The 27,403-nt window shown below is 35.5% G+C and overlaps 1 pseudogene; it reads left to right on the top strand.

The window, feature by feature from the left end:
- The first annotated feature begins 1,787 nt into the window (after positions 1-1,787).
- LOC123241369 overlaps positions 1,788-27,403 on the top strand; it is a 141,965-nt pseudogene continuing 116,349 nt past the window's right edge.

Below are 27,403 nucleotides of genomic sequence, written 5' to 3'. Positions count from 1 at the left end.
AAAAAAGTGTGTGTTAGAGGACAGGTTGTGGTGTGAGAAGAAGAAATTCAATTTTTTCTAAAGGTTATAGAAGTAATGCCACATAGTAACTTCCTTTAGTGGTGTGGGTAATGTGTGTTTGTGTCAGGAAAAGTCCAATATTAATAAAATAATGAATGTTTCAAGTCAAATTTAACAATATATGTAAGTGTAATATTGAATTTAAATGAACTGAATTCCCTTATAAAATATGATGTTATAGAATTAACACAGCCCAAAATGTATAACCTATAAGGAATTGGATCTAATTCCAAAAGATATGCTTATACTTAAGGTAAACTATAATTCCTCATGCTTTAGCCAACTTCCTGCCAGATGTTCCTGCCTAATATTTTTATTGTATTGGTTCAGAACAAAATTTTCTAGTATTGGACCTAATTAATTCTGAAATGGATCCTTGGCTGTAATTTTTGATATCATCAAGTATCAAAGATATTTCACTGAGCAGCAATTTCAATCAGTTGGGGCCCCCTTGGAAAGATATGGATAATGGACCCAACTCTCTCATCCCAGAGTTTTGAAAGAGAAATTTCTAATCTTAAGTAAAAATATTTTGGCTCCAAACATTAGAAAGTGGGTGTTCAGACTTTAAAACATTCTGGAGGGAATGTCTACTGTCAAGTAGAAAAGCTTGACCCTGCCATCTGTGATAGACATGTCAGCCATCAAGCATTTATTAAATACTTGCTATATGCCAGGCATTGTGCTTAGCATTGGAGATAGAAAGATAAAACCAGAATCTCTGCCTTCAAAGAGCTTACATTCTAATGAGAGAGAAAATATGCAAATAACCATACATACAAGATCCATACAGCATAAATGGAAGGGAGGAATCAAGAGATAATAAGAGAAAGAAGACCAAGAAAGTATTCTTCCAGAAGCCGGGATTTTGAATTGAATCTTGATGAAAACCCAAAGGAACATCAAGAAGAGAATAAGGTGTAAGAAAACCGAAAATGTAGGAAGGTTTAGGTTAGCATTTAATTTAAACAGATTTAAATGCCAAACACAGCATTTCATATGCCCTGGGCTAGTTCATCAATCAGCATTTTTTGAGAATAGTGAAAATGAACAAAGTAGGAAATGAGATATATTAGCTGCAAGGTTTGGTTATGGGAACAAAAAAAAACTGAACTAAAAAAAGGACTATTTTAATCTTTTTCTCAGTGGGATATCTTCTATGTCTATAACCTAGGCTCCATCCCTCATTACTGTCTGAGATGTCTATTGTGGAGTTCAGGAAAAAAATGTCTAAACATTTCTGAGCAGGGACAAGTCAGAGGAGGGTAGAAAACTAAGCTGGAATACAATAAAGGGATCTGGGGGAAAGTGGAGGTTAAGAAAGCTTTGATTTTCCCCTTCACATCCCTGGGAATTGGAAAGCTGGTAGAAGCATCTGGGTGTGTGCCCAAGTGATTAGAATTTATTTGCTCATCATCTAGAAGAAGTGGAGAAACCTGTGGGTAGACATGATAAGGAAAATCAGAATGAGCTTTGGAAACTATCTCATGTTGTCGGAAGGGAGGTGACTTGTATTCTGTTTTGTATCCCTTATCCTTTATGGATTTGGTCCCAGCTTAGCCCCATTTAGGGTGAAAATCCATGAGATGAAATTGAGTACTCACAGTGTTTGGCTCATTTGTAGCAATAAATCCCCTTTACCAAAAAAGAGGAACTGGAGAAGTTTGAACATTGGAACAAGCTGGGAAATTACCAACTAAAAGCTTTCATTCAGGTCAGGAGCTGGGATGGAGCAGGGTGGGGGAAAGGCTCTCCTTCCTGGAAACCAGACTTTCCCCTCAACTGTGGAGATCCTGTCTCGGCTCAAGATGGCATGTGATGGAAAGCTTGGTGATGTGGACCTTTGTATAATTCCTGCTGTAGCACAGGTGTTATGGAAGGCAAAGGGTGACAGATGGTAGTGAATTGAATCTGAAAATTAATATCTCCATGCTCTTCCCACTCCACTAGAGAACTTTTATAGCATCTGTGAGAATGTAAACAGCAATTGGGGCCAGCAACTCTCAAACCAAACCTTTTCCTCTTTTGCCCTGGTTCCCTAGAGAAATGAGAAGCCTTAACCAGGTGTCTGGACCTGCTGAACAGAGATGTGTGCTGCCAGACATTTTTTCCTAGGAGGACATGCTCTTTCAGATGTAGCATTCGAGATATTTAATGCAATTAAGATATGTGGTAAAGGGGAAGCTTGTTCAGGTATCATTTGAACCAAATGGCCTCTGAGGTCCTTTCAAGTTCAGACACTCTGGATTAGTAGATATTTTCCCCCATTTCCAGCCATATGAGGAGCCCATAGTAGACCTCAGGGTTCTGATGAATTAGAACTTCAAAAGACATATGTGGATAGAGGAATAGGCACCTTGTCATTGTGGGACTTCGCTCCCTTTTTTTATTAATATCATCAATCAATATTTTACAGTTCTGTTCCAAATGTAACAAAGTAACAGAAATGGTGGAATGGAAAGTTCTGGGGTGTTTTGGGGGAGGGGTATTGAATAATGTGATTTTTTCCAGGAATTGCCAATGTATAATAATGAGTCTGTGAACAGGTGGTCCTATAATATATTAATAATGTTCACCAGTTGTGTGAGGTCTTATGCTAGACTCAGCTAATGGTGAGTTATGGTTTCCCCATTCTAAAATTCAATTTCAACTAGCATTTTTTAAAACTGCCTACTGTATGCCAAGCACTAGTATTGGGCAAAAGTTAAGGAGGTTAATAATACCAGAGGGAAAATAACATGCACAAGAGCAGCGAGGTGGCACAGTGGATAGAGCACTAGGCCTGCAGATGAGAGGACCTGGGTTCATTTCTAACCTGAAACACTCCCTAACTGTGTGACCCTGGGCAAATCACTTGACTCCATTTGCCTAGCCTTTGCCCTTCTGTCTTAGAGTTTTTACTAAGACAGAAAATAAGGAATGTTTTTGAGAAAGAAATAATGAAAAGTAAAAAAGAAAATTATGTGCATACAAGTAAATGAATACAAAATAGAAATGAAATAAATACAAAGTATCAGGGAGGGAGAGGAATATTGCTAATTTAAGGAATCCCAGTCAATTAACATTGGTAAGTAGAGCTTCCGCTCACATAATTCTTTTTTTTAAATTAATTTTAATTTTAATTTATTTATTTATTTAAGTAATTTAGAATATTTTCCCATGGTTACATGATCCATGTTCCTTCCCTCCCCTTCTCCCTCTCTCTCTCTATATATATATAGAGAGAGGGATATAATAATATCCATATTATTAATGTTTGCAACATTAACATTAACAGGTCATTTAGAGTTTACATCCCCAATTATATCCCCATCAAATCACATGATCTATCATTTGTTTTTCTTCTGTGCTTCTGCTCCCACAGTTCTTTCTGTGGATGTGGATAATGTTCTTTTTCATAAGTCCCTCAGAGTTGTCCTGTGTCATTGCATTGCTGCTAGTAGAGAAGTCCATTACATTTGATTATTCCGTAGTGTATCAGTCTCTGTTCTTCTGGCTCTGCTCCTTTTGCTCTGCATCATTTCTGGAGGTTATTCCAATTCACATCACATCATTCTTTAAAAAAATCCTTACTTTCCAACTTAGAATCTATAATAAATATCAGTTCTAAGGCAGAAAAGAAATAAGGGTAGGCAATGGGGGTCAAGTGACTTGTCCAGAGTCAATCAGCTGGGAAGTGTCTGAGACCAGATTTGAACCTAGGACCTCTCGTCTCTGGGCTTGGCTCTCTAGCCAATGAACAGCTAGCTGCCTCTGCTTACATGATTCTTGAAAGGCCCAATTCCAAAAGACTCCATGAAAGATGAGGACATTGGAAGGTGTGGGTAGAAGTTGGCCTAGATGAAACAAGGGCTTTTAAAACTGGACTGGTCCCCTTCTGCATAGTAATGTCAACTTTTTTAGGAATGCTTTTCTAGTCCTATCATACTATTTCATCATTCTCTGAAAAGGATATTGAAACCTTATAAAATTCAAAATGTAAATTATGTTCATTACTTTTTTCTTAGGATACTTCCACAGAAATGTGAGATGTACACCAAGCCATATATGACTTAGAAGTAAAAAAGAAATAAGACCCATCCACAAGTAGATTTAGTAACCTTTTTTTTAGAAAAGCAACATTGAGATGTGACCACAGGCTAGTTCCTTCCTGAATAACTCCTTCTACCTTGAAATCACTAAATGACATATTATTTGTTTTATTTATTTATTATTACAAATTAATATTATCATCATAAGAAATGAAGAAAAAGGCAGTTTTGGAGAAAGCTGTGAAGACTTGTATGAACTGATTTAGAATGAAGTGAGGAAAACCAAGAGGCCAATTTATACAGTAACAAAATTGTAAAGCTAAACAAATTTGAAAGACTTAAGGATTCTGAGCAATGCAATGAACAACCAACTACACTCCAAGCAGACTGATGATGAAGCATGCTTCCCACCTTCTGTCAGGGGTGATGAACTCTGAGTATAGAATGAGACATACATTTTTGAACCTGCAATTTGTTGAAAATCACTCTTTAAACATGTGTGGCTATTATATGTCTCACTGAGAGACCTTCCTCCATTGGGCTTGGTCTACTTGGTTTGATGTACATAGATAGAATAAGGAAACTGTTAGCCAAATGGTATTGATGTCAATGAAGACCCTCTGGAACCTATAGATCAGCTTATAATTTTAGGACCTGGACACAATATTTTTTTCTTCATCCATTGTGGAAGGTCATTTGCAAATTGGGCCCTGTGTTTCTCTGTTTTCACAAATGATAAGAAGTAACCTTATGTCACAGTTAAAACTGGCTAACAAACCCAAGTGAGGAAATACATTTAATTATTGCCTATAAAAATTCTATGACTGGTCAAATAAATGTGGTACTCTACTATTTGTGTTGTGTTTTATAGGTAGATGGACTATATTGGCCTAAGAAAATAAGTCACCATCCCTTTAGCCTCAAGATTCCACCTTACAGGATTGTTTTCAATTTGCAGACATCTGGGGTTTTGAAACTAACTATATTTTATATTTTTATTGTTGTAATCCTGTTATCGTTTTATTGTTGTAATTCTACTACTGCTTGAAAGTTGCAATCTAGTAAATTGCTTTATTATTATAATCCTGCTATTGTTTTGTTTTGGTTATCTTTAGACTCAGGAAAAGGAGAACACATATGCATATTTGATGGGGACAATCTAAGTGAAATAAATGTTTACCAAAAATATGCACTGCTCATATTAATAAGAGAGGAAATGAAATAATTAAACAATTCAACTTTGGAAAATAAAATTTAATAAGCCATCAATGAGCTCCCTAAGAAAATATCCCAAGGATCAAATGGATTGATAAGTGAATTCTAACAAACATTTAAAGTACAATGAATCCCAATACTATACAAAGTATATGAAAAAATACATAAAAGAGTCTTACAACATACTTTTTATGGCATAAAATATAGTTTTGATACCTAAACCAGGAAAAGCAAAAGCAGATAATACTATAGACTGATTTGCTTAATGAATATGAATGCACAAATTGTTAATAAAATACTAACAAGGAGATTACAGCAATGCATCACAAATATAATATACTATAACCAGGTTGGATTTAGGTTTATTTATATATCCTCACAACTGCTAATTCATATCTTCTGACTATCATTTAAAAAGCAGTAGTCCAGTAATTCCTAAATTATCTCTCTTTAATCTATTTTCCAGTTTTTCCAATGAGATATTTAACATTTCCTTCTCTTTTTTCATTCATTTAATTTTATCTTACTGTTTTTGAGGTATTATAGATTCATTAGCTTCCATTTGCCCAGTTCTAATTTTTTAAGTAATTACTTTTTTCAGTGAGCTTTTATATCTCTTTTCCATTTAGCTAATTCTACTCTTGAAAGAGTTGTTTTCATCAATGAATTTTAAACCTCTTTCTGTTTGGCCTAGTCTGTTTTAAAGGCATTATTTTCTTCAGTATTTTTTTAACTCTTTTAACTACTTGCCTTTTCATCATTTTCTTCCTTTACTTTCATTCTTTACTCAAATTTTCCTCTACTCCTCTTATTTGATTCTGAAAATATGTTTTTAGCTCTTCTAGTTCTTTTTGGGCTTGTTATAATTCACATTTTTTCTCTGAGATTTGACTACATTGTTTTCTTCTGAGTTTATATGTTGCTCTATCCTGTTACTCTAGTAGATTTTTATGGTCAGGCACTTTTCTTGCTGGTTGTTCATTTTTTCAACCTATTATTTGATTTGGAATTTGTGTTAATGCTGGGTTCTATTCTAGGCATGAATGAAGAAGAGATTCTGTCTTACCTGTTGAGATATTTTGCATTGTTGTTTTCAAAGCTAATGTTCAGGTTTGGAATTTTCAGTGCTTCTAAGGCAGTCTGATCCAGAGAGGGATATGGTCACTATTTTCTTGTTCTGAATGCTGGTCCTTAACCAGAAAAAAAGTCCCCTGATCATTTGGGTTTGAATCAATACCATTCCTTATGGAAACCTTCTCCCTTGGGATTAGCCATCTTGTTATTTGTAATATTTTAAAATGTAGACTTTTCAGTTTCATATACTGTATGTATGTGCTCAATTATTTGAGTGTTTTTATTGATAGTCACTAAACCAAGAATAAGTAAAATGGGAAATTGGAAACAAAAATTGCATCGAGTAAGCCTTTCTCTCTGTCATCTGCTATCATCTTATTTAGCCCAAGCAGCAGTCCTATCCTTTCTTTAATCTTCATTCTTCTCATGTAGGGTTTATTCTAAATTTAAATCTTTTATTTCATTGATTTAAAGAATTCCCTATGAAAAAATATCCTTAAACATTGTGATATAGTGGGAAAAGCACTGATTTTGGATCCTTTGGCAAAAGGATCTCGGTTCATATCTTGCCTCAGAGACTTACTACCTGTATGAAGATAATCAAGTCACTTCTTAAAAATGAGCTTGGCCAAATGGATATGTAATTTCCTTCTAGATCTGTCAATCTATTTACTATTTTGAAAATTATAGTCAGAGAGAGTTGCCTGGGATTACTAAAAATTTGAATTACATGACTAAGGTCACAAAGCCAATATGTGCCAGAGATAGGCTTTGAACCCAGGTCTTCCTAACTTGAAGGTCTGCTCTCTGTTCTCTATGTCAAGTTGCTTCTCTAAATAGTTTCTTAAGTCATTTTTGTCCTAATATTCTTCAACACTCTCAGCTAATTCTGAGCTTTAATGTTGTTATAAAGAAGAAGGCAAAATGATTATAATGAGGAGGGATAAAGGGAATAGCTGAGGTAAGGGATGAATGGGTAGTATATAGGAAGGTAAGGGAATGAATGGAAGTATATAGGAGGGCTGCTCAAACAGGCTAGTCACTGAGGCTTGAGACAGAGGGTACCGGGAGGAAATAAGTTGGATCCTTCAGGCAGGGAAAGGGTTTCTTTTGTTAATTTCTAAAGTCCTTTGAGGGAGGAGTCAAGAAGGCTCCTCCCTGCCAGTGAAACTGAATGTCTGCAGGAAGTCTTAGCTGGGTTGGATGCCTAGGTTTCCCTCAAGAAATAAAAGGAAAGTAATTTCTTCCAGAAGCTAAACCCATGATGTCAAATCACCAAACCACCCTTCCTCCCAGGGCCCAATGGGGAAATCCAGGGAGAATAGCAGGATGCAAAATGGAGAGGTCAGGGAGAGGTCCAGAGAAATCAGGCTATGTCCAAATGCCCCAAAGACAAAAGGCACAGGCCAAGGCAAAATCCAAAAGCCCAAATCCCCAAAGCCAACAGCCAAAAGCCCCTCAGTTGGAACCTCAGGACTATTTATAGTATCAGGCTCCAACTGTTTTTCTGTGAACATTCTAAAACTTCTGTCAGAGCTGCTACAGTTGATTTGTAAAAGCAAAAAGCTTCTGCTGCAACCCTGCATTACAGTGTTCCTGACACTATTCTTAAAATATCATTTGTATTCATCCTCAGGTATCTATTTGTCCTTGGTTTAATCTTCCAAAAATGTCTTTATTGTTAAAAAGTTAAAGTAATATATTTCCATTGCATCCATGTTGATCTCTTTGGACAGTATGCCTCTCCCCTTTTCTCCTTGGAATGATTTGTGTTTGAGCATTCCCAAGTATTTTTCCAAGAGTATCTCATTCTATTTGGGCAGCCATCTCCTACAGAATTTGAGACTAGAAAAATCCCATCTTTTCTTTCTCAGTAATTTTGGAAATCTGCTTTCCCCAAATCAATGATGTATGTTGGACTATGACTGGATTTTCTTTCTATCATAAATTCCATGCCACTTCCTCCCAAGGTTTCCATTATTCCTACTTCAGCAGTGAATTTGTTTATGATTAATATTGGTTAGAATAAGATCCAGAATAACAGTCAACTTTTGTAGAAAAATGTTAATCAAGGTATAAATTAAAAATTTATCAATTGCTCTGTTTTGATAGAAGATCAAGCAGATGTCTAGATAGTTGAAATCCTCCTACACTGCTATATCATGCTCATATGTCAGACTTGTTAACTATTTTTCAAACTCATTATCTTTATTCCTTCCATTCAGATGATTCTGTATAATCTTATAGTAATTTCATTTATGTTTCTCTCTCCATCACTTGTCACCCAAATAGTCCATGCCACAGTTTTTCACTTTGGTTTTCAGCTTTCCTGACATTAATATACCTTTCAAATATACAATGCTTTTCTCCCCACTGGGATAAAGAACCTCTTGAGAAATCTTTCATCACACTCCAAATGCATGAGAGTAACCAACAGGCTTCAAACTATCAGTGTGTTAGGGGAATGTTTACCCTAAGCATGTGGAGACATTTCCCAGAAGAATGAGTGGACAAGAATAATTTCTTCCAGAGGTCTTGAAAGCAGCTGAAGCAGGCATTGTGGAATTCTGAGAGCTTGATGAGACATCAAAGACACCAAGATCATCCACTGCATCCTGGACTATCAGCAGTCATCTTGACTTTTGTCTTGCTCCTGGACTTAGATGACTCTAGAAGAGAGAGTGAAGCTGATGACTTTGTGAGATTCTGCCTTACTTAAATCCAATTCACTTGCAAGTCAGGTCATCATTCTGTGATGTCATTGGTTCTCTCAAAAATAAAGGATGAACAACAACATAGCCCTAGATGACAGTATGTCTTCTAATTAGTTATGTCAAATTAAACTACAAATGCCTCCATGCAACTTGGCACTCTCACTGAGACTTTTCTTTATGACTAGTTATACATATTTTCTCTCTTGGAAGCACTAGTAGACCCTTTGATATTTTTCATAAAGTTCAATTCTATACCCTGTAGAAATATTTTCAAAACTATTATGTCGTCAAAAGTTCAAAGAATTGTATTGTGGTATTTCAAGGTAAAAAAAGGCACTCCAGTTTATCTAGCTAATTCACACTGAATCTGATATTGTCCTGAAATGTCCTTGATAAGTAGTCCTCCAACATCTTCATGAAGACCACCAAACATGGGAAACTCAATTCTTCATGCAATAGCCCCTTTTCTTTTTTTTAAACCCTTAACTTCTGTGTATTGGCTCCTAGGTGGAAGAGTGGTAAGGGTGGGCAATGGGGGTTAAGTGACTTTCCCAGGGTCACACAGCTGGGAAGTGTCTGAGACCAGATTTGAACCTAGGAACTCCTGTCTCTAGGCCTCTCGATCCACTGAGCTACCCAGCTGCCCCAGCCCCTTTTCTTTCTGTATAATTCTAATAGAAAATTTCCTCTTAAACTAAGTTGAAGCCTTTTTCCATATTACTTTCATCAACTGTACCCAATTCTAGTCCCTCTTCCACTTGGCATGTAGGCAGGTACCATGTCCCCAAGTCTGCTCTTACCCAGGCTAAACATCTCTAGTGATTTCAACCAATTAAGATGCAACATGGTTTTGAAAATATCCACCATATATGTCAACCTTGTATTGTATTACACCTTGTCAGTCCCTTTCATAAAATGTAGTGCACAAAGAATTACATGCAGTTCTCCATATGTGGCTTCAATATAGTAGAAGACAGCATTCTGAAAGCTCCTTATTGCAACCTAAGATTTTATTTGCTTTTTTGTCTGCTATGTCATACTCTCAATTCATATAGAGTGTATAATTCACTGAGACCCACATTGTTTTTTAATGTATACTGTTTTCTAGATATGGCTCCTTGATTCTATATGTGTATACTTAATTTTCTTTTAGTCCAGCTGTTGATTTTCACATTTATCCCTCTTCACTTGTGTTGAATTTAATTTGGATCTTCATTCTACCTGTTATAATCAGTGACCTCCCTCCCCCCCTATTCTTCTCTGTGTTACATTCTTCTACACTCTTGACCTAAGTGTCAATTCTTCTCTGCCTCCTCAGATTCTTTTCCTTCTTTATTTTCCACTTGAAGTATATCTTCCATTCATTGAAGGAACATTTTATTTTCCCTGACAAGCTGGAGAGTAAATAGTCCTTTTCTAGCCTTCTAGCAAAACAATAAACCTGCATTTTGTATACAAATATTGGATTAGTTCTGGAAGAAATACAAATGCAGTATATCTTCTGCTAAGAAATTTCAGATACCATAAGAACAGATTTTCTCAAGCAGTTCTTAACCTAGTTTGTGTCATAGAAGTCTGGTGAAGATTGTGGACCTCTTTTTAGAATAAAGTTTTTAAATTCATAAAATAAAATACATAGAGTTACAAAGAAAACAAAGTATAGTGACTACTTATCATTGGATTAAAATTTCATAAGTTAGCAATTTTCTATAATAGTTGATGCTGGACAGGAGCTTAGAGCTCATTTAAACCAAACCCCTTCTACTACAGATAAGGAAAATGAGACCTTCATATATAAAGTGATTTGCCAAAAGTCACAGAACAAATAAGTATAAAAAAGCAAACATGAGCCTATTAATAAAAAATATGGATAATTGATGAGAGGCCTTTTTAAACATTTATAAAAAGAAAAACAGACCTGAATAAATTGTTTGCTTTGCAAACACTCCCAGATAAAAGAAATACAAGAAAAATAAACCAATATAGCAATAAAGGAACACATTATTAAATAGATTATATCAAAAAAGGGAAAATAAATAAAATAAAGATATCAGTTTAACAGCAAGAGCAAAAAAATAATAACAGAGACCATGAAGGGAATTTTTTTCTAACAAATATGTAAGGATTGATGGGTGCAAGCAAAATCCAGTTAGAAGTGATGGTGAAGAAAGTGTTCTGAAACATCATGGCCTACAAAAATTAATTTTTTTAATGAGCACAAATTGTATAATATGAGGATAAATAAAAGGTGAGAGGGGAGGAAGAAGCTAGAAAAAAATATGTGATTGTACCTTATTCAAGTCAAAGGTTAACAAGTACAGGGAAATAACTCCTGAAGTCTCTCAGGAAGATTCTGACTTATAGGAGAAAGTGAAAGAGGAAGAAAGGGGGAAATCTTACTTAATGGAGAAAGGGATTCTAATTGAGAAATACTTCTGAAGGATGGGGGATAGAAAGTAAGAGATAGATTTTACAAATAGAAATGGGAATTTTACAATGTTCATAATCTCCACAGATTTGGTGACTAGAGAGATCCCCTCATCCTGCCTAAGGAGAAGAGAGTTCAAGGCTTCTGGATGAAATTGGCACTCCGGAGAATGGGAAGGCATGACCTAGAGAAACTCTTTCACGACGAACAGGAAAAAAATGAGAATTGATGAAGGATAGTAAAGAACCATATAATCAGGGATATAGCAATGAAATTATACTCCTATTTTCTCTATGACCTACTGGAACTAGAATCTCTGAGAATAAGGTACAATATAAAAAGGGAGACTGGAGCAAGACCTGCAAGCCGCTAACACAGAAACTATTTAGAAAGAGGAATTCGCAATAGGTACATTAGAAACATTAATTTCATCAGGAATATAGAAACTAAAAGAGGAATATATCCATATGAGAATCATGAATCAAAGAATAAAAGTCTAGAATAGACAGAAATGGAAGAGAAATGATGAAAAATAAGAGGAAGGACTTTTTTAGGAAAAATGGTACAAAAAATGAAATTTTGAAACAAAAGAAATTGAAAGGGAAGAGAAGGATTTTGCTTCACCACTGAAAGAAAAAAGATAATATAAAAGAGATTTATGGGCAGCTGGGTAGCTCAGTGGAGTGAGAGTCAGGCCTAGAGACAGGAGGTCCTAGGTTCAAACCTGGCCTCAGCCACTTCCCAGCTGTGTAACCCTGGGCAAGTCACTTGACCCCCATTGCCCACCCTTACTACTCTTCCACCTATGAGACAATACACCGAAGTACAAGGGTTAAAAAAAAAAGAGATTTATGTAACATAAAAAAGAAGAAAGACAAAGGAACTAATAAGTCAGTCAAAACTCCAAAACAAGAGAAAGAGCAAACTAAATGGGAGAGAGGTACTCTTGAAAGTTAGAAAGTCCAAAGGAATAGCAGATTTGGTAGGACTTAAAATAAATTTTAGCCTAAAATAATGGAAGAGACAAAGTTCTGTCTTTGTAGAAGAAAAACAATAACAAAAACAAAACTTCATTTGGAAAAAAATTTTATTAGAGAAAATGTAGGAAAATATCAATCGAATTCTAATAACTTTAGATGTGAATGGATTAAACAATACAATACAATGAAAAAGAATGTTAGTTGACTAAGAAAACAAGACCCCATGATGTATTGCTCATAGGACATGCATGATTAGATTAAAATTATTAGAATATTAGAATAAAATTACTATGCATCAGGTGAATAAAAAATAATGGTAATCAGACTTTCAAACCAAGCAAAAGCAAATTAAGTGAAAGAGATGAAAACTGAACTGAGGTCCTCTAACTCCAAGTCTAGTCTTCTTTCTCTTGAACCGTAATGAATGAAAAATGAAATCACTGAGAAAACAAATGTTCAATCTTATGAGCATATCAATTTCTTAAGTAATGCATGGCAATTGCCCCAAAAATCAGGACCAGTCTCCTACTTCAGCTTAGGGCTAGACCATGAGTACAGGAGGAGAAAGACATATGTTAAACACCCAGAAAAACCATACAAGGCAGAGTAATTAAAATAAAGTAATACAATAGGTAATTTGATTTCTAATTGGATGAAAAATTAGGGATTTGGAAGTTTGGAAGAGGAGAATAAATAGATACAATTCCCTTAATTCAGAAAAAGCAGTGTCCCATTCCTCCCCAAGTATATAAAGAATAAAAGGACCTTGGAAACAATAGTTGATTGATTAGTATGGGGCCAGTTTTAGATCATAAGGACTGCTTGAATGGTACAATTATGAGAAACCTCCTTTTCAAAATTTCTTGTGGCACAAAAGTATTGCATTACAATTATATAACAAAACTTGTTTAGTCATTTCCCCAATTGATGAACATCCTTTCAGTCTAGGAAATATGGTATATGCATAGCATATATCATATTGTTTCTCATCTTGGGGAGAAAGGAGTCAAGAGTGAGAGGTAAGGAGAGAGAGAACATCGATTGCAATATGTCAGAAAATAATTATCAAAAATTGTATCTACTTGTTTTCTGGGGGAAATAGATAAAATTTCATGCATTGATCTTTGGGTCTGACTGCATTTCCGGTCAACCAAGTACTTGAGTTAGGGGTCTCTCAGCAGCAGGTAGAAGTGGTCTAGTTTCACAACCATGTAGGACTAGGTTCAAACAATGCAATAAATTTTTCTCCCAATTCTCATAATTGAATAAACTTTTCTCACAGGGAATAACTTGGATTAGACTCATAATTAAATAGAAACACAACTAAGCTAGTTCCAGAATCAAGTCACAGGATGTAGTCAATGTAGTTCAATCAATTCCCATGATTTTCTGACTTTCAATAACTTGTAACTTCACTTATATTGCTAACCTCATTTTTCCCTCCTTATCTATCCATTCAGGCATATGACTCATTAAATTCACTGCTCATCTTCTGTCCCCGCTCAGTGGCCCTTCTTCACCTTCCAAATATTATCAATTATCTTTATGCAAAGGTCATTATCTTTTAGAGAAGTTTAACAAGATTCAATGAAAGGGTAGTAAAAGGGAAACAATAAACTGTATCCTAAAAGTTTTCACTACTGGAAGAAAGAAGCAAAAGCTCAGGTGCTTAATATAAACCTCCAAACTCCCATCAAATGAATGGCTTGGCTATTCATTCATTCTGTAGCAGGTCAAGGGCCAATTAATCATAGTACTGCTTATGTTTGCTGGTTTCCATACCCTATAAAATGGAAAGGTTTTTTTTGCCAGTGATGGAAGTCAAAGCATAGAGATAGACCTTCCTTCTTTTGTTGAACTGCCTCCATCTCTCTGCCTCTCTCTAACCTTCAATATCCTCATCTAATGACATCTACATAACTCACATACACCTATACAATCACCTTTAGGACTCCCATATATCTTTCACCCTAAAAACTTACAGAACATATAGTTCAGGGAGGGAAAAGTATATAAGTCAATCAATCAATCAATCAATCAATCGACAAGTATTTATTGAGTCCCTACCATGTGCCAAGGATTGTGCTAGGTGCTGGGTAATCAAAGAACAACATTTAATATCCCTGCTTTCAAGAAGCTGACATTTTCTCTTGGGAAACAATTCTTATCTACAAAACATATGCAAAATAAATGAAATATAAAAGTTGTGGCAGGAGTAGCTGTGGGACCAAAAAGATATTACATGGAGGTTGGTTAAATTTTGAAGGAGGCCATGGATTCTAAAAAGTTATATAGATAATCAACAGTAATACAAAATATTGGAGGGTGGAGCCATATTGGCAGGTTAGTAACAGTGAGAGCTAAAATTGCTCTGATAATCCTTCTTAACCAATCTTTAAAAACCTCCTCAAAATAAGTCAAATACCAACAGTAAGTCAGAATGAGGGGGCTCTCCCGCTGAACACAACTTGAAAGGTAGACAGAGAAAGTAGATTTTCATGGGATAAAGAGCAACCAGAAGCAAAACTGCACACAGAGGAATCCTGACTGACAACACCATGCACCTACTGCACCAGGTTCTAAGCCTGCACATAGACCAACTTCAAAATCCCAGAACCCTGCCTACACAAACAACAGAGTACTGCACACCCCAGGCCCATCCCCTGAAGTCCAAGACCTTGGCATCAGCCCACAGTGAGGCCTGGAAGTCCATGGGGCTTGGTCCTTTCAAGCCCTCTGGTGAAGCCTTTAACCCCAAGCCAAAATTCTTCAGAGTACTGAGTCCTGCAAACCATTAGCAGAGGAGAGAAACATCAGCTTTCAGAATTCCCAGTCGACAGGCAAAAAAAGGCTGAGAAAATGAGCAAACAGCAAAAAAAGCACCTAACCTTAGAAAATTACTATGGAGACGAAGAACAAGGTACAGAATCAAAATCAATAGGGGAGGGTGAGATCCAAGCAATTACATGTAAAACATCAAAGAAAAATGTGAATTATTCTCAGGTTGTGCAAGAACTCAAAAAGGAATTCAAACATTAAATAAAATAGGTTGAAGAAAAATGGGGAAAAGAAATGAAACTAATACAAAAAAGAAAATAACTGCTTAAAAAGCAAATAGGCTAGAAAAAGAGGCCCAAAAATCCAATGAAGAAAATACTTCAATGAAAAGTAGAATGGACTAAATAGAAAAGGAGGATCAAAAGGTCATGGAAGAAATTCATTCTTTAAAAATTAGAATTTGGCAAATAGAAGCTAATAACTTCATGAGACATGAAGAAACAATAAAACAAAATCAAAAGAAACAATAGAGGTGTAGGGGGTAAAAAGGGGTTTTGATTGGGTGAATATATTAAGGTTTTGTCTCCAGGGAATTGAATAAAATTATCAATTCCCAATTAAAGAATAATCTCAAGTCAAACTGACTTTTATGGAAGTTTATTTACAAATGAGAAGAGAGAGAAAATAAGAAATTTAGAGAGAGGATAAGGTAAGATAATTAACCTGACAAACTAAATAATTCACTTAGGTCCTTGATTTAACCCAAGCAGATCTAACTAGTCCTTAATTGGAAAAAGGCCAAGCCTTGACCCGAGGGTTGAGGTCCAAAGACCCCAGAGGCATATGAAGCAAAAGCTTCAGACACAGAGTCTCTTTTGAAAGGGAAGTTCATTAAGAGAAGTTCAGGAAGATTCAGTCTTTACACTCACCACATGGAATTCCAAAGGAAAGATTTAAGAACAGTTTCACCAGCTCCAGAGCTCCTCCAAGTCCTGTGACAAACAAGAAGAGCTCCTTCAGGTCCCATTCACAAACCAGAAGAGAGAAGCTGAGCTCACTGAGCTCTCATTTAAAAGAGCTTCTTTTGCATCACTTCCTGTGTCTTCCTCTCTTAGTTTACATGTCCAATCACAACAGATGCTTTTCTTATGACTACCTAGGAGGCAATCAGTAAATTTTGATTTGTCACTCACTCTAGCACACGTGGGTCACAGACCTCCCAACTTGTGAGTTAAGTGGAGATGTTTTCACCTTTGGTGATGAAATCTAAAGATGAATAGGGTAGATTTAATTTCATTATCACAGAGGAAAATATGAAATATCTTAATGAAAAAACAACTGACCTGGAAAACAGATCAAGGAAAGACAACTTAAGAATTTCTGAACTACCTGAAAGTCACGATCCAAAGAAATACATAGAAATCATATTACAAGAAATTATCAAAGAAAACTGACTTGATGTTCTTGAGCAATAGGGTAAAATAGAACTTGAAAGAATCCACAGATCACCTCCTGCAATAAATTCTCAAATTATAATCAATAAGAGCTCATGGAAAAGTAAATTTAAAATTAATTGGAAATTAAATTCTTGGTCAAAAAACAAATAATAGAAAGAATCATTAATTTCATTGAAGAGAATGACAATGAGGAGACAACATATCAAAATTTATGGGACATATCCAAAGGAGTACTCAGAGGAAAATTTATTTCCCTGAATGCTTATGGCAATAAAATTGAGAGAAAACAATTCAATAAATTAGGCATGCAACTAAAAAAACTAGAAAAAGAACAAATTAAAAATTGAGAAATTAATAAAAATGAAAGTAAAAGAACTTTTGAACTAATAAACAAGAATAGAACCTGGTTCTAGGGAGAAAAAAGAAATCATTGGTAAATTTGATTTAAAAAAGGAAAGAAGAGAATAAAAGAGTATCAAAAATGAAAAGTGTGATTTCATCTACAATGGAAAGGAGAGTAAAGCTATCATTAGGAGCTATTTTGCCCAATTACATGACAATAAATCTGGTTATCTAGATGAAATAGATGAATATTTTCAAAAAATATAATGCCTAGATAAACAAAAGAGGAAATAGAATACATAAATAATCCAATCTCAGAAAAAGAAATAGCCATCATTGAACTTCCTAAGAAAAAACTCCCAGGACCAGATGGATTCACAAGTAAATTCTATCAAACATTTTAAGAACAATTAATCCCAATATTATACAAACTGCTTGGAAAAATAAGCAAAGAAGTCCTGCCAAATTATTTTCATGACACAAATATTGTGCTGATACCTAAGCCAGGGAGACCAAAAACAGAAAGAAAATTCCAGACCAATTTTCCTAATGAACATTGTTGCGAAAATCCTAAATAAAATACTAGTAAAGAGACTACAGCAATATATCACAAGGATTATTCACTATGACCAGGTTGGATTTAAACCAGGAATGGAAGCCTGTTTTAATATTGGGAAAATTATCAGGGCAGAGTCAAGATGGCAGTGCAATAGCAGGAAAAATTTAGAGCTGCTCTGAATTTCCTTCCCAAACCAATCATTGCAAAGTGTCTCAAAAAGACAGAAGTCAAAACTGGACTAGTAAAGGGGCTTTCCCAATGGACACAGTGTGAAAGGTAGGCAGTAAGAGGGTATTCTCACATTATAAGAGGGAAAATCTGCACAAGTAAAAATTCAGGCCAACAACCCCTCCCTCCACCTGCTGCTCTAGTTGGAGCTGGGGCCAGGGAAATCTCTGAATTCTCAGGGGCTGATTAAAAGTGCCACAGACTCACCCCGATGGCTGCACAAGGCCTTTGCAATTAGACTTGAGTCTAAATAACACAAAACTCAGTCCCAGCAGTAGAAGCAGCAGGATGAATGTAGTGGCTGCAACAGGGATTTGGAAGATACAGACCCACCCTTGTAAAGGTAAACTACTGGAGGTGGGATTTAGAGTTGCAGCAATAGCAGCTGAAGAAGATAGCTTCAGGGCAAAAACTTAAAGCATGCTACATAAAAAAACACCACAGATTTAACTGTCCTCACTCAGGTCTCTGACAGCAAAGGGAATACAGTCCCAAGGCAAAGCCTCACAAGACAGAATCCAAGATAAAAATGACCACCAACATGCAAAAATCTCAATACTCCAGCAGGAAAAAGGTGTAAACAACAGGAAATAAATCTCTTGACCTTGGAAAATTTTTATGGAGAAAAAGAGCAAAATACAGAAGCAACAGGAGAGAGTGATAAACAAGCATACACATGCAAATCACCTCCCCCATCCCCCACCAAATGGAAATTGCTAACAAGATCTGGAGGAATAAAAAAGGAGTTCAAGAATCAAATAAGAAAGATAGAAGAAAATGGGAAGAAAAGTGGGGGAAAGAAATGAAAGTAATACAAAAAGAAAATAACAGCTTAAAAGACAAAATTACCCAAATGGAAAAAGAGGCACAGAAATCAAATGAAGTAATATGCAAATTAGAGACCTATTGGAATCCATGAAAAGCAAGATAGACCAAACTGAATAGGAAAACCAAAAGATCATAGTTGAAAATTAGTCTTTAAAGACTAGGATTGGGGAAGTAGAAGTTAATGATTTTATGAGACAGCAAGAAATAATGAAGCAAAATCAAAAGAATGAAAAAATAGAAAGAAACATGGCAAATCTCATTGGAAAAAAGCAATTGACCTGGAAAACAGATCCAGGTAGGATAATTTGAGAATTATTGAACTACTTGAAAGCCATAACCAGGGAAAAATCCTGAACATCATTCTACAGGAAATTATCCAAGAAAACTGTCCTGATATTCTTGAATGAGAGGACAAAATAGACAATGAAATAATCCAAAGATCACCCCCTTCATTAAATCCCCAATTGACAACTCCCAGGAATGTTATAGCCAAGTTCAAGAGTTTCCAGGTCAAGGAGAAAATACTACAAAGTCACCATAAAGAAACAATTCAGATATCATGGAGCCCAGTAAAGATTACACAGAATCTGGCCACTTCTACACTAAAGGACCACACGGCTTGGAATATGATATTCCAGAAGGCAAAAGAACTGAGTCTACAAGCAAGAAACATCTACCCATCAAAACTGACTATATACTTTCAGGGAAAAGTATGGGCATTTAATAAAATAGAAGATTTCCAAGTATTCCTAAAGAAAAGACCAGAATTAAATGGAAAATTCAATGTCCAAATACAAAATTCAAGAGAACCATAAAAAGTTAAAGAAAGAGAAAAAAATTTAAGGCTCAAATAAAGTCAATATTCCCATATGGAAAAATGATATCTATAACTCTGAAAAATTATTTTCATTAGCATAGTAGAATAAATATACATAGGAAGAAGTTGTGTTATTAAGCTATTTAGGATGATATTTTTTAAATTAGGGGGGGAAAGAGGATTGTAGGTGCATGCAGTGGGGTTAGAATACTATTATAAGAAGGGGAGGAAGAGAGTGGTGACATGTAATACTTAAACCTTACTCTCAGTGGAATCTGTTCTGAGAGGGAAGAACACCAGATTTATTGGGGTATACAATTCTCTTACCCTATAGAGAAGTACTAAGGGAATAAGGAAGGGATTTTGGGGGGAGGAGAGTATTAAAATTGAAGGAAAAATTTTTGGGGGGATTAAAAGACTCTAAAGAGAAATAGGAGGGGAATAGTAAGGGAGGGGGTGTGAAGGAGAGTAAAATAAGGTAGGGAAAAAAGGGGACTGATTAAAAGCAAAATACTGGTGTGGAGGGAAATAGTGAAAGAAGAAAGGGCAGGTTTAAAAGAGGAAATCAAAATTGTGGGGAATACATAGATGGCAATCATAACTCTGAATGTGTGTTGAACTCACCCATAAAACAGAAACAGATAGCAGGGTGGATTAAAAACCAAAATATGAGGTTTTGCTTCATACACACACAGGGTAAAGGTAAGAGACTGAAGCAGAATTTATTGGGCATCAACTGAGAAAAAGAAGATAGCACTAGCAATCATAATATCTGGCAAAACTGATCTGATTAAAAAAGATAAGAAAGGTAATTACATTTTGATAAAAGGCAGAATAGACAAATAGGAAAATTACCAGCATAATAGACCATTTCAATAATCAAACTAACAAAAATCACATGATTATTTCAATAGATGCATAAAAAGTCTTCAACAAAATACAATACACATTCCTATTAAAAACACTAGAAAGCATAGGAATAAAAGGATCTTTCCTTAAAATAATAAGTAGTATTTATTTGAAACCATCAGCAAGTCTCATTTGCAATGAGGTTGTTATAAGCCTTCCCAATTAGATCAAGAGTGAAGCAAGGATACCCATTATCCCCACTATTATTTAATATTGTAATAGAAATGCTAGCTTTAGAAATTAGAGCAGAAAAGGTAATTGAATGAATTAAAGTAGGCAATAAGGAAACCAAACTATCACTTGTTGCAGATGATATGATGATATTCTTAAAGAATCCTAGAAAATCAACTAAAAACTAATTGAAATAATAACTTTAGCAAAGTTGCAGGATATAAAATAAACCCACATAAATTATTAGCATTTCCATATATTTCCAGTAAAGCCCAGCAGCAAGAGTTAGAAAGGGAAAGTCCATTTAAAATCACTTTGGAAATCTCTTTGCCAAGACAAATGCAGGAATTATATGAACACAATTACAAAACATTTTTCACACAAAGTTAGATCTAAGCAATTGGAAAAACATTAATTGCTCATGTGTAGGCCAAGCTAATATAAAAAAAATAACAATTCTACCTGAATTAATGTCTTCAGTGCCATACCTATCAAACTACCAAAAAACTATTTTATTAAACTAGAAAAAATAACAAAATTCATCTGGAAGAACAAAAGATCAGAAATAGCAAGGGAACTAATGAAAAAAAAAGTGTAAAGGATGGTGATTTAGCAATACCAGGTCTTACACTGTACTAGAAAGCAATATTCATCCAAACAATCTGGTACTGCCTAAGAAATAGAAGGGTAGATCAATGGAATAGATTAGGGGTAAATGACCTCAGCAATCTAATGTTTGCTCAATCCAAAGATCCCAACTTTTGGGATAAGAACTCACTATTTGACAAAAACTGTTGGGAAAATTGTAAAACAATATGGCAAAAATTAGGTTTAAATCAATATTTCACATCTTATACTAAGATAAGGTGGAAATGGGTATATGACTTAAACATAAAGAATATTATAAGTAAATTAGGGGACATAAAATAGATTACCTGTTATATCTATGTAGAAGGGAAGAATTATGACCAAATAAGAGATAGAGAGCATTATAAGATGTAAAATGAATGTCTGATTATATTAAATTAAAAACAGTTTGTACTAACAAAACCAATGAAACCAAGATTAGAAGGGAACTGACCAATTGGGAAAAATTTTTATAACAGGTTTCTCTGATAAAGGTCTCATTTCTCAAATCTATAAAGAACTAAGTAAAATTTATAAGAATTTAAGTTATTCCCCAATTGATAAATGGACAAAGGATATGAATAGATAGTTTTCAGATGAAGAAGTCAAAGTTATCACTAATCACATGAAAAAAAGTTCTAAATCCCTCTCAATTACAGAAATGTAAATTAAAACACCTTGTACCTATTAGTTTGGCCAATATGATAGTAAAGGAAAATAATAAATGTTGGAGGGGATGTGGCAAAATTGGGGCACTAATATATTGCTGGTGGAGTGCAAATTGATCTAGAAGGTAATTTGGAATTATCCCCAAAGGACTATAAAACAATGCTTACCCTTTGACCCTGTCATGCTGCTACTAAGTCTGTATCCCAAAGAGATAAAAAAAAAGAAATAGGAAAGGTCCTGTTTGTACAAAAAATATTTATAGTAGCTCTCTTTGTGGTGGCAAAGAGTTGGAAATTAAAGCAATGTCCTTTAAATGGGGAATGGCTGAACAAATTATGGTATATGATGGTGATGGATGTAGTATACAGAATTGGGGGGATATAGTTTTTTCTATCTTTGGCTGAGTTCCAAAATCAGTTGGGCTCTTAGAATCTTGGAGAGAGAGGCAATTGACTGGATCTTCCGTGGAGGGAGGAGGTCAATGAGCGAGCTCTTAGATTATCTAGCTTCAATATTGAAATTTAGCCTAGCATTGATATATTTACTTACGAAATTATTATTTTAGATAAATCCTTTATATCTTCCTTTCCTAATACCACCCTGCCTTCCCTCCCTTACCTTAGTGGCTGTGGAGTTTATAAGGAGAGAAATTAGAGAGGAGTTAAATCTGTGAAGAGTTATCTAATTGACAGCATTATTTATAATTTAATCAAATCATTATTTATTCCCTTTAGATAGCATTTTGTAAAACTGAGTAAGGCAGGTCCTTGCTCATATTCTATCTTTACTTCCCTTCCCCCACCTGAGGTTCCTGAGATAACTGATAGGGCTTTCCTTTAATCCACCTTCCTAACAACATCCTTCAAATAAATAAACCCTTGGTGTTTCAATAGTCCTATTTAGTGTAATTTGTCTGTTAGTTAACAAGAGGGAAGAAGAGGGAAAGAGACAACATACTCTGGGCTTAGAGGGTAGCTGGGGCATCCATCTTGAAGGAAGGTGTTACTTCAAAATAGGTCCCTTCCTGTGAAATTAACTAAAGCCTGTTTATTAATTTCAGTCTAGTCTGTTTCCCTCAGCTTATGTTTGAGTCTAAGTCCTAGTCTGTAAGCCTGCTGTATTAGTTTGTTTAGTTTAACTTCTCTTCTCCCAAAAAGATCTCGGTTTCCCTTCTGTGTTATACTCCTGACTTCTGTCCTATTATACCTTGAATCTCCTTTAATCCCAGCCTACCTGTAGCCTAATTTATCCACTTACCAAGTCTCCAACATCCTCCTTTCAATTCCCTTATCCCAAACACCTTTCCTCAAATTACCCCATAACATGGAATACTATTTTGCTATAAGGAATGATGAACAGAATGATTTCAGAAAGAGCTGGAAAAACCTACATGGATTGATTTTACACAGTAACAGCAATATTGTGGAACAAGCAAATGTAATAAGATTTTGCTATGAACAGCAATTCAATGATCCAGAATAATTATGAGGGACTTACAAAAAAGAATGCTACCTATCTTCAGAGAAAGAACTGTTGGGGTAAGAATGCAGATTGGAAGCATGTGATTTGTCACTTGTTTATTTGTGTATATGTTTTAGTGTTTTAGTTTGATAAGATTATTCACTTACAAAAATGTTTTGCATGTTTTGCATGATAATACATGTATAACCAGAATTGAATTGCTTGCCAACTCTGGGAGGAGGAAGGGAAGAATCAAGGGAGACAATTTGGATTGTATAACTTCAGAAAACTCATTTGGAAATTTGTTATTAAAATTTTAAAAATGAAAGCTAAAAATGTTATACAAGATATGAGATATATAAGCAAAATGCTACATATATGTTTGGGTTAGGGGAAGTCACTATTGATTAGGAGTGTTGGTGTCATGGAAACCTTACCCTTAGGAAGTTGCATTTGAATTGGATTGCCTTGAAGAAGTTTATATTCCTTATCTCTGGAAATCTTTAAGAATAAATTAATTTCATTATAAAAAAGTTAGAACAGGTAACATATTACTTATTAGATTTATGGATAGAAGAAGAATTTATGAAAAAAGAAGAGATAGGAAACGTGATATGTAAAAAGGGAAATTTTGAATACATTAAATTGAAAAGATTTGTACAAATAAAACTAATGTAGGCAGGATTAGAATAAAAGCGGTATGTAGGGGGGGATTTTATAGACAGTTTCTCAGACAGAGCTTTAATATCTAAAATATATAAAGAACTTTGTCAAATATATAAGAACATGCACCATTCTCCAATTGATAAATGGTCAAAAGATATGCGTGGACAGTTAAAAGATGAAGAAATCAAAGCTATACATAACTATACAAAAATTACACTAAATCATTATTGGTTAGAGATATGCAAATCAAAACAGCTCTGAGAAAGGATCTTATGCCTTTCAGAATGGCTAAAGTGATAAAAGAACAAAATGAAAAATATTGGAGGGATGTAGAAAAATAAGGACACTAATATATCATTGGTGGAACTGTGAACTGATCTAACCATTTTGGAGAGTAATCTGGAATTTTACAGAGTTATAAAAGTGTTATAAAACTTTTGACCCAGTTATTACCACTATTAGGTTTATTTCCTAAGATGATCAAAGAAAAAAAAGAAACTATATTTTCTGAATTATTTGTAGGAGTTCTTTTTGTTTTAGCAAAGAACTGGAAACTGAGGGATTGTCCATCAATTAGGGAATGAATGAATAAGTTATGGTACATGATTTTGATGCAATACTATTGTGCCATAAGAAATGCCGCCAAAATTATCACAAAAAAAACATGGAAAGACTTAGATGAGTGATGCAAAGTGAAGTGAGTAGAACCAAGAAAATGTTGCGCACAATAACAATAATGTGTCATGATCAATTGTGAATGACTTACCTATTTTGAATAAGACAAGGATCCTGAATGGCTCCAAAGAACTCATGAAGAAAAAGGCTATTCACCATCATAGAACAAATAGACGGAGTCCAAATGTAGATGGAAACATTTTACTCCACATTATTTCTTCCATGAATTTTTCTTTAATGTAAGCAATGTGTGTCTCATTTCACATGAAAAAGAGAGAATATGTATTATATGACAATATATGTACAACTTATATCATATTACCTGCCTTCTTGGGGAAGGGATAAGGTGAGAAGGAAGGGAAGAAAAAGAATGAGACAAAGATTTTTGGACACAGATAATGGGAGAATTTGTATCTCTTGGATAACACATTTTTTATAATTAGTTACATATTTATAACAAACCATACATAATATTATTTTTGTTACATATTTGTTAGGTATAAACAATTAAAATAAATGGTAACTGGTTCTGGGTTATGATGGCGGCAGAGTAAGAAGCAGCTCTTAACCTCTCCTGACCGAAACACACAAAACTCCTCAAGAGGACATAAAAACAAGTCCAGACGAACGGAGGAACCCCACAACAGGGCACAGCGTGGAAGGTACGTGGAATCGAGACATTTCCAGGCTATAAAGGGCTCTCACTAAATCGCGGGCTGAGCAACCACCCCACCCCCACCCCCTCCACACACAAAATCTATAGCTCTGAAGCCAGCTAAAAAGAAATAGAGCAAGTTTGGGGCACCCATCGAGTCATTGGCAGCTCCGGGGCGTGTTCCTGAGAGCAGCAAGATTTAGGACCCCAATAAGCCAGAGAACGCAAGCGAAATCTGAGTGCGAGGGCAGAGAGTGGACGCCCAGCGCAGAGCGCACAGGCACTGGCGGAGGCGTGGGTGGAGGCAGACACAGCCAGGAACTAAAGCTCTGAAAACCTGAGTGGGGAACCAGTGCAGACCAGTATACAACTGTGGAAGCAGTGCCCTGAGACTTGTAAAGGAACCTCCTGCAGAGGATCAAGCAAGGGGGTCCACTAGGGGGCTTGACCTTGGAAAAAACCAGAACTCAGACCTCAGGTACCAATAGACCGCGGACAGACACTGAGCGCGAGAATAAACCTGAGAAGCTGCTGGGCTAATGATGGCTACCCAACCTCAGGAAACTCAGAAGAGAAAGAATAACAACAAGAAAAAGAAGCACTTAACACTCGACAACTTTTACACAGAGAAAATCCAGACAACCGAGCAAACAGAGGAGGAGAACAAACAAGCATCCGGGCAGTCCTCAAATAAGGAAAACTCCTCACAAGCTATGGAAGAGTTCAAAACTGAGATTTTGAGGAAAATGGAAGAGATCTGGCAAGAAAATAACTGTTTAAAAGGTAAAATCTTTCAATTGAACACCAGAAATGACCAGATTGAAAAGGAATTCCAGAAGATTATGGCTGAAAACCGAAAGATTATAGCCGAAAATCAATCCCTAAAGGCTAGAATCGAGCAATTGGAAGCTAATGATCTCTCAAGACAACAAGAACAAATAAAACAAAGTCAAAAGACTGAAAAAATAGAAGGAAACATGAAATATCTCAATGAGAGAGTGACAGACCAAGAAAACCGGTCTAGAAGAGACAATTTGAGAATAATTGGTCTTCCAGAAAAACCAGAAATTAATAGAAACCTGGACTCCGTAATAAAAGAAATTATTCAGCAAAATTGCCCTGAAGTACTACAACAAGAGGGCAATATAGACTTCGAAAGGATTCATAGAACACCCACTACATTCGACCCAGAGAAGAAATCAGTTAGAAATATTATTGCCAAATTCAAAAGCTTTCAAGCAAAAGAAAAAATCTTACAAGAAGCCAGAAAGAGACAATTCAAATATCAAGGAGCACCAATCAGGATCACACAGGATCTGGCAGCCTCCACGCTAAAAGACCGTAAGGCTTGGAATACGATATTCAGAAAGGCAAGAGAGCTGGGCCTGCAACCATGGATCAACTACCCATCAAAATTGACTATATATTTCCAGGGGAAAGTATGGGCATTCAACAAAATTGAAGAATTCCAGGTATTTGCACAGAAAAGACCAGGGCTAAATGGAAAGTTTGACATCGAACCACAAAAATCGAGAGAAACCTGAAATGGTAAATAAGATACAGAGGGGAAAGAAAGAAAACTTATAATTTTTAAATTTGCCTCAGTGAGATCTAATTATCTGTATTCCTATGTAGATAAATGTTATGTATAATTCTCTGTAGTGAACTCTATTCACTATTATAATATTCACTATTATAGTAATCAGAAGAATAATTCACAGGGTGAGGATGGAACACTAAATAATCTAAGATGGCGTGGGGGATGGGAAAGAGGGGGTAAATAGCAGGGAACACCAAGAGAAACTTGAGTGAATAAGAAAATAGAATATTCTATTACACACAAAGAGGGCATGGGAGGGAGAGGGGACAAATACTATTATAAGAAGGAGAGGAAGAGAGCATTAAGAGGTAATAATCAAACCTTACTCTTAGTGTAATCAACCCGGAGAGGGAAGAGTAGCTTTATTATCCATTGGGATAAAAAACTCTATCTAACCCTACTGAGAAAGTCAGAAGGGATAAACCAAGGGGAGCAGGGGAGTGGGAAGGTCAAAAAAGG

Source organism: Gracilinanus agilis, chromosome 3 (genome assembly GCF_016433145.1).
Source record: "Gracilinanus agilis isolate LMUSP501 chromosome 3, AgileGrace, whole genome shotgun sequence".
In the NCBI taxonomy this organism is placed as follows: Eukaryota; Metazoa; Chordata; class Mammalia; order Didelphimorphia; family Didelphidae; genus Gracilinanus; species Gracilinanus agilis.
Note: the sequence above shows the minus strand (reverse complement) of the source record. Positions and strands in the feature narration are given on the sequence as shown.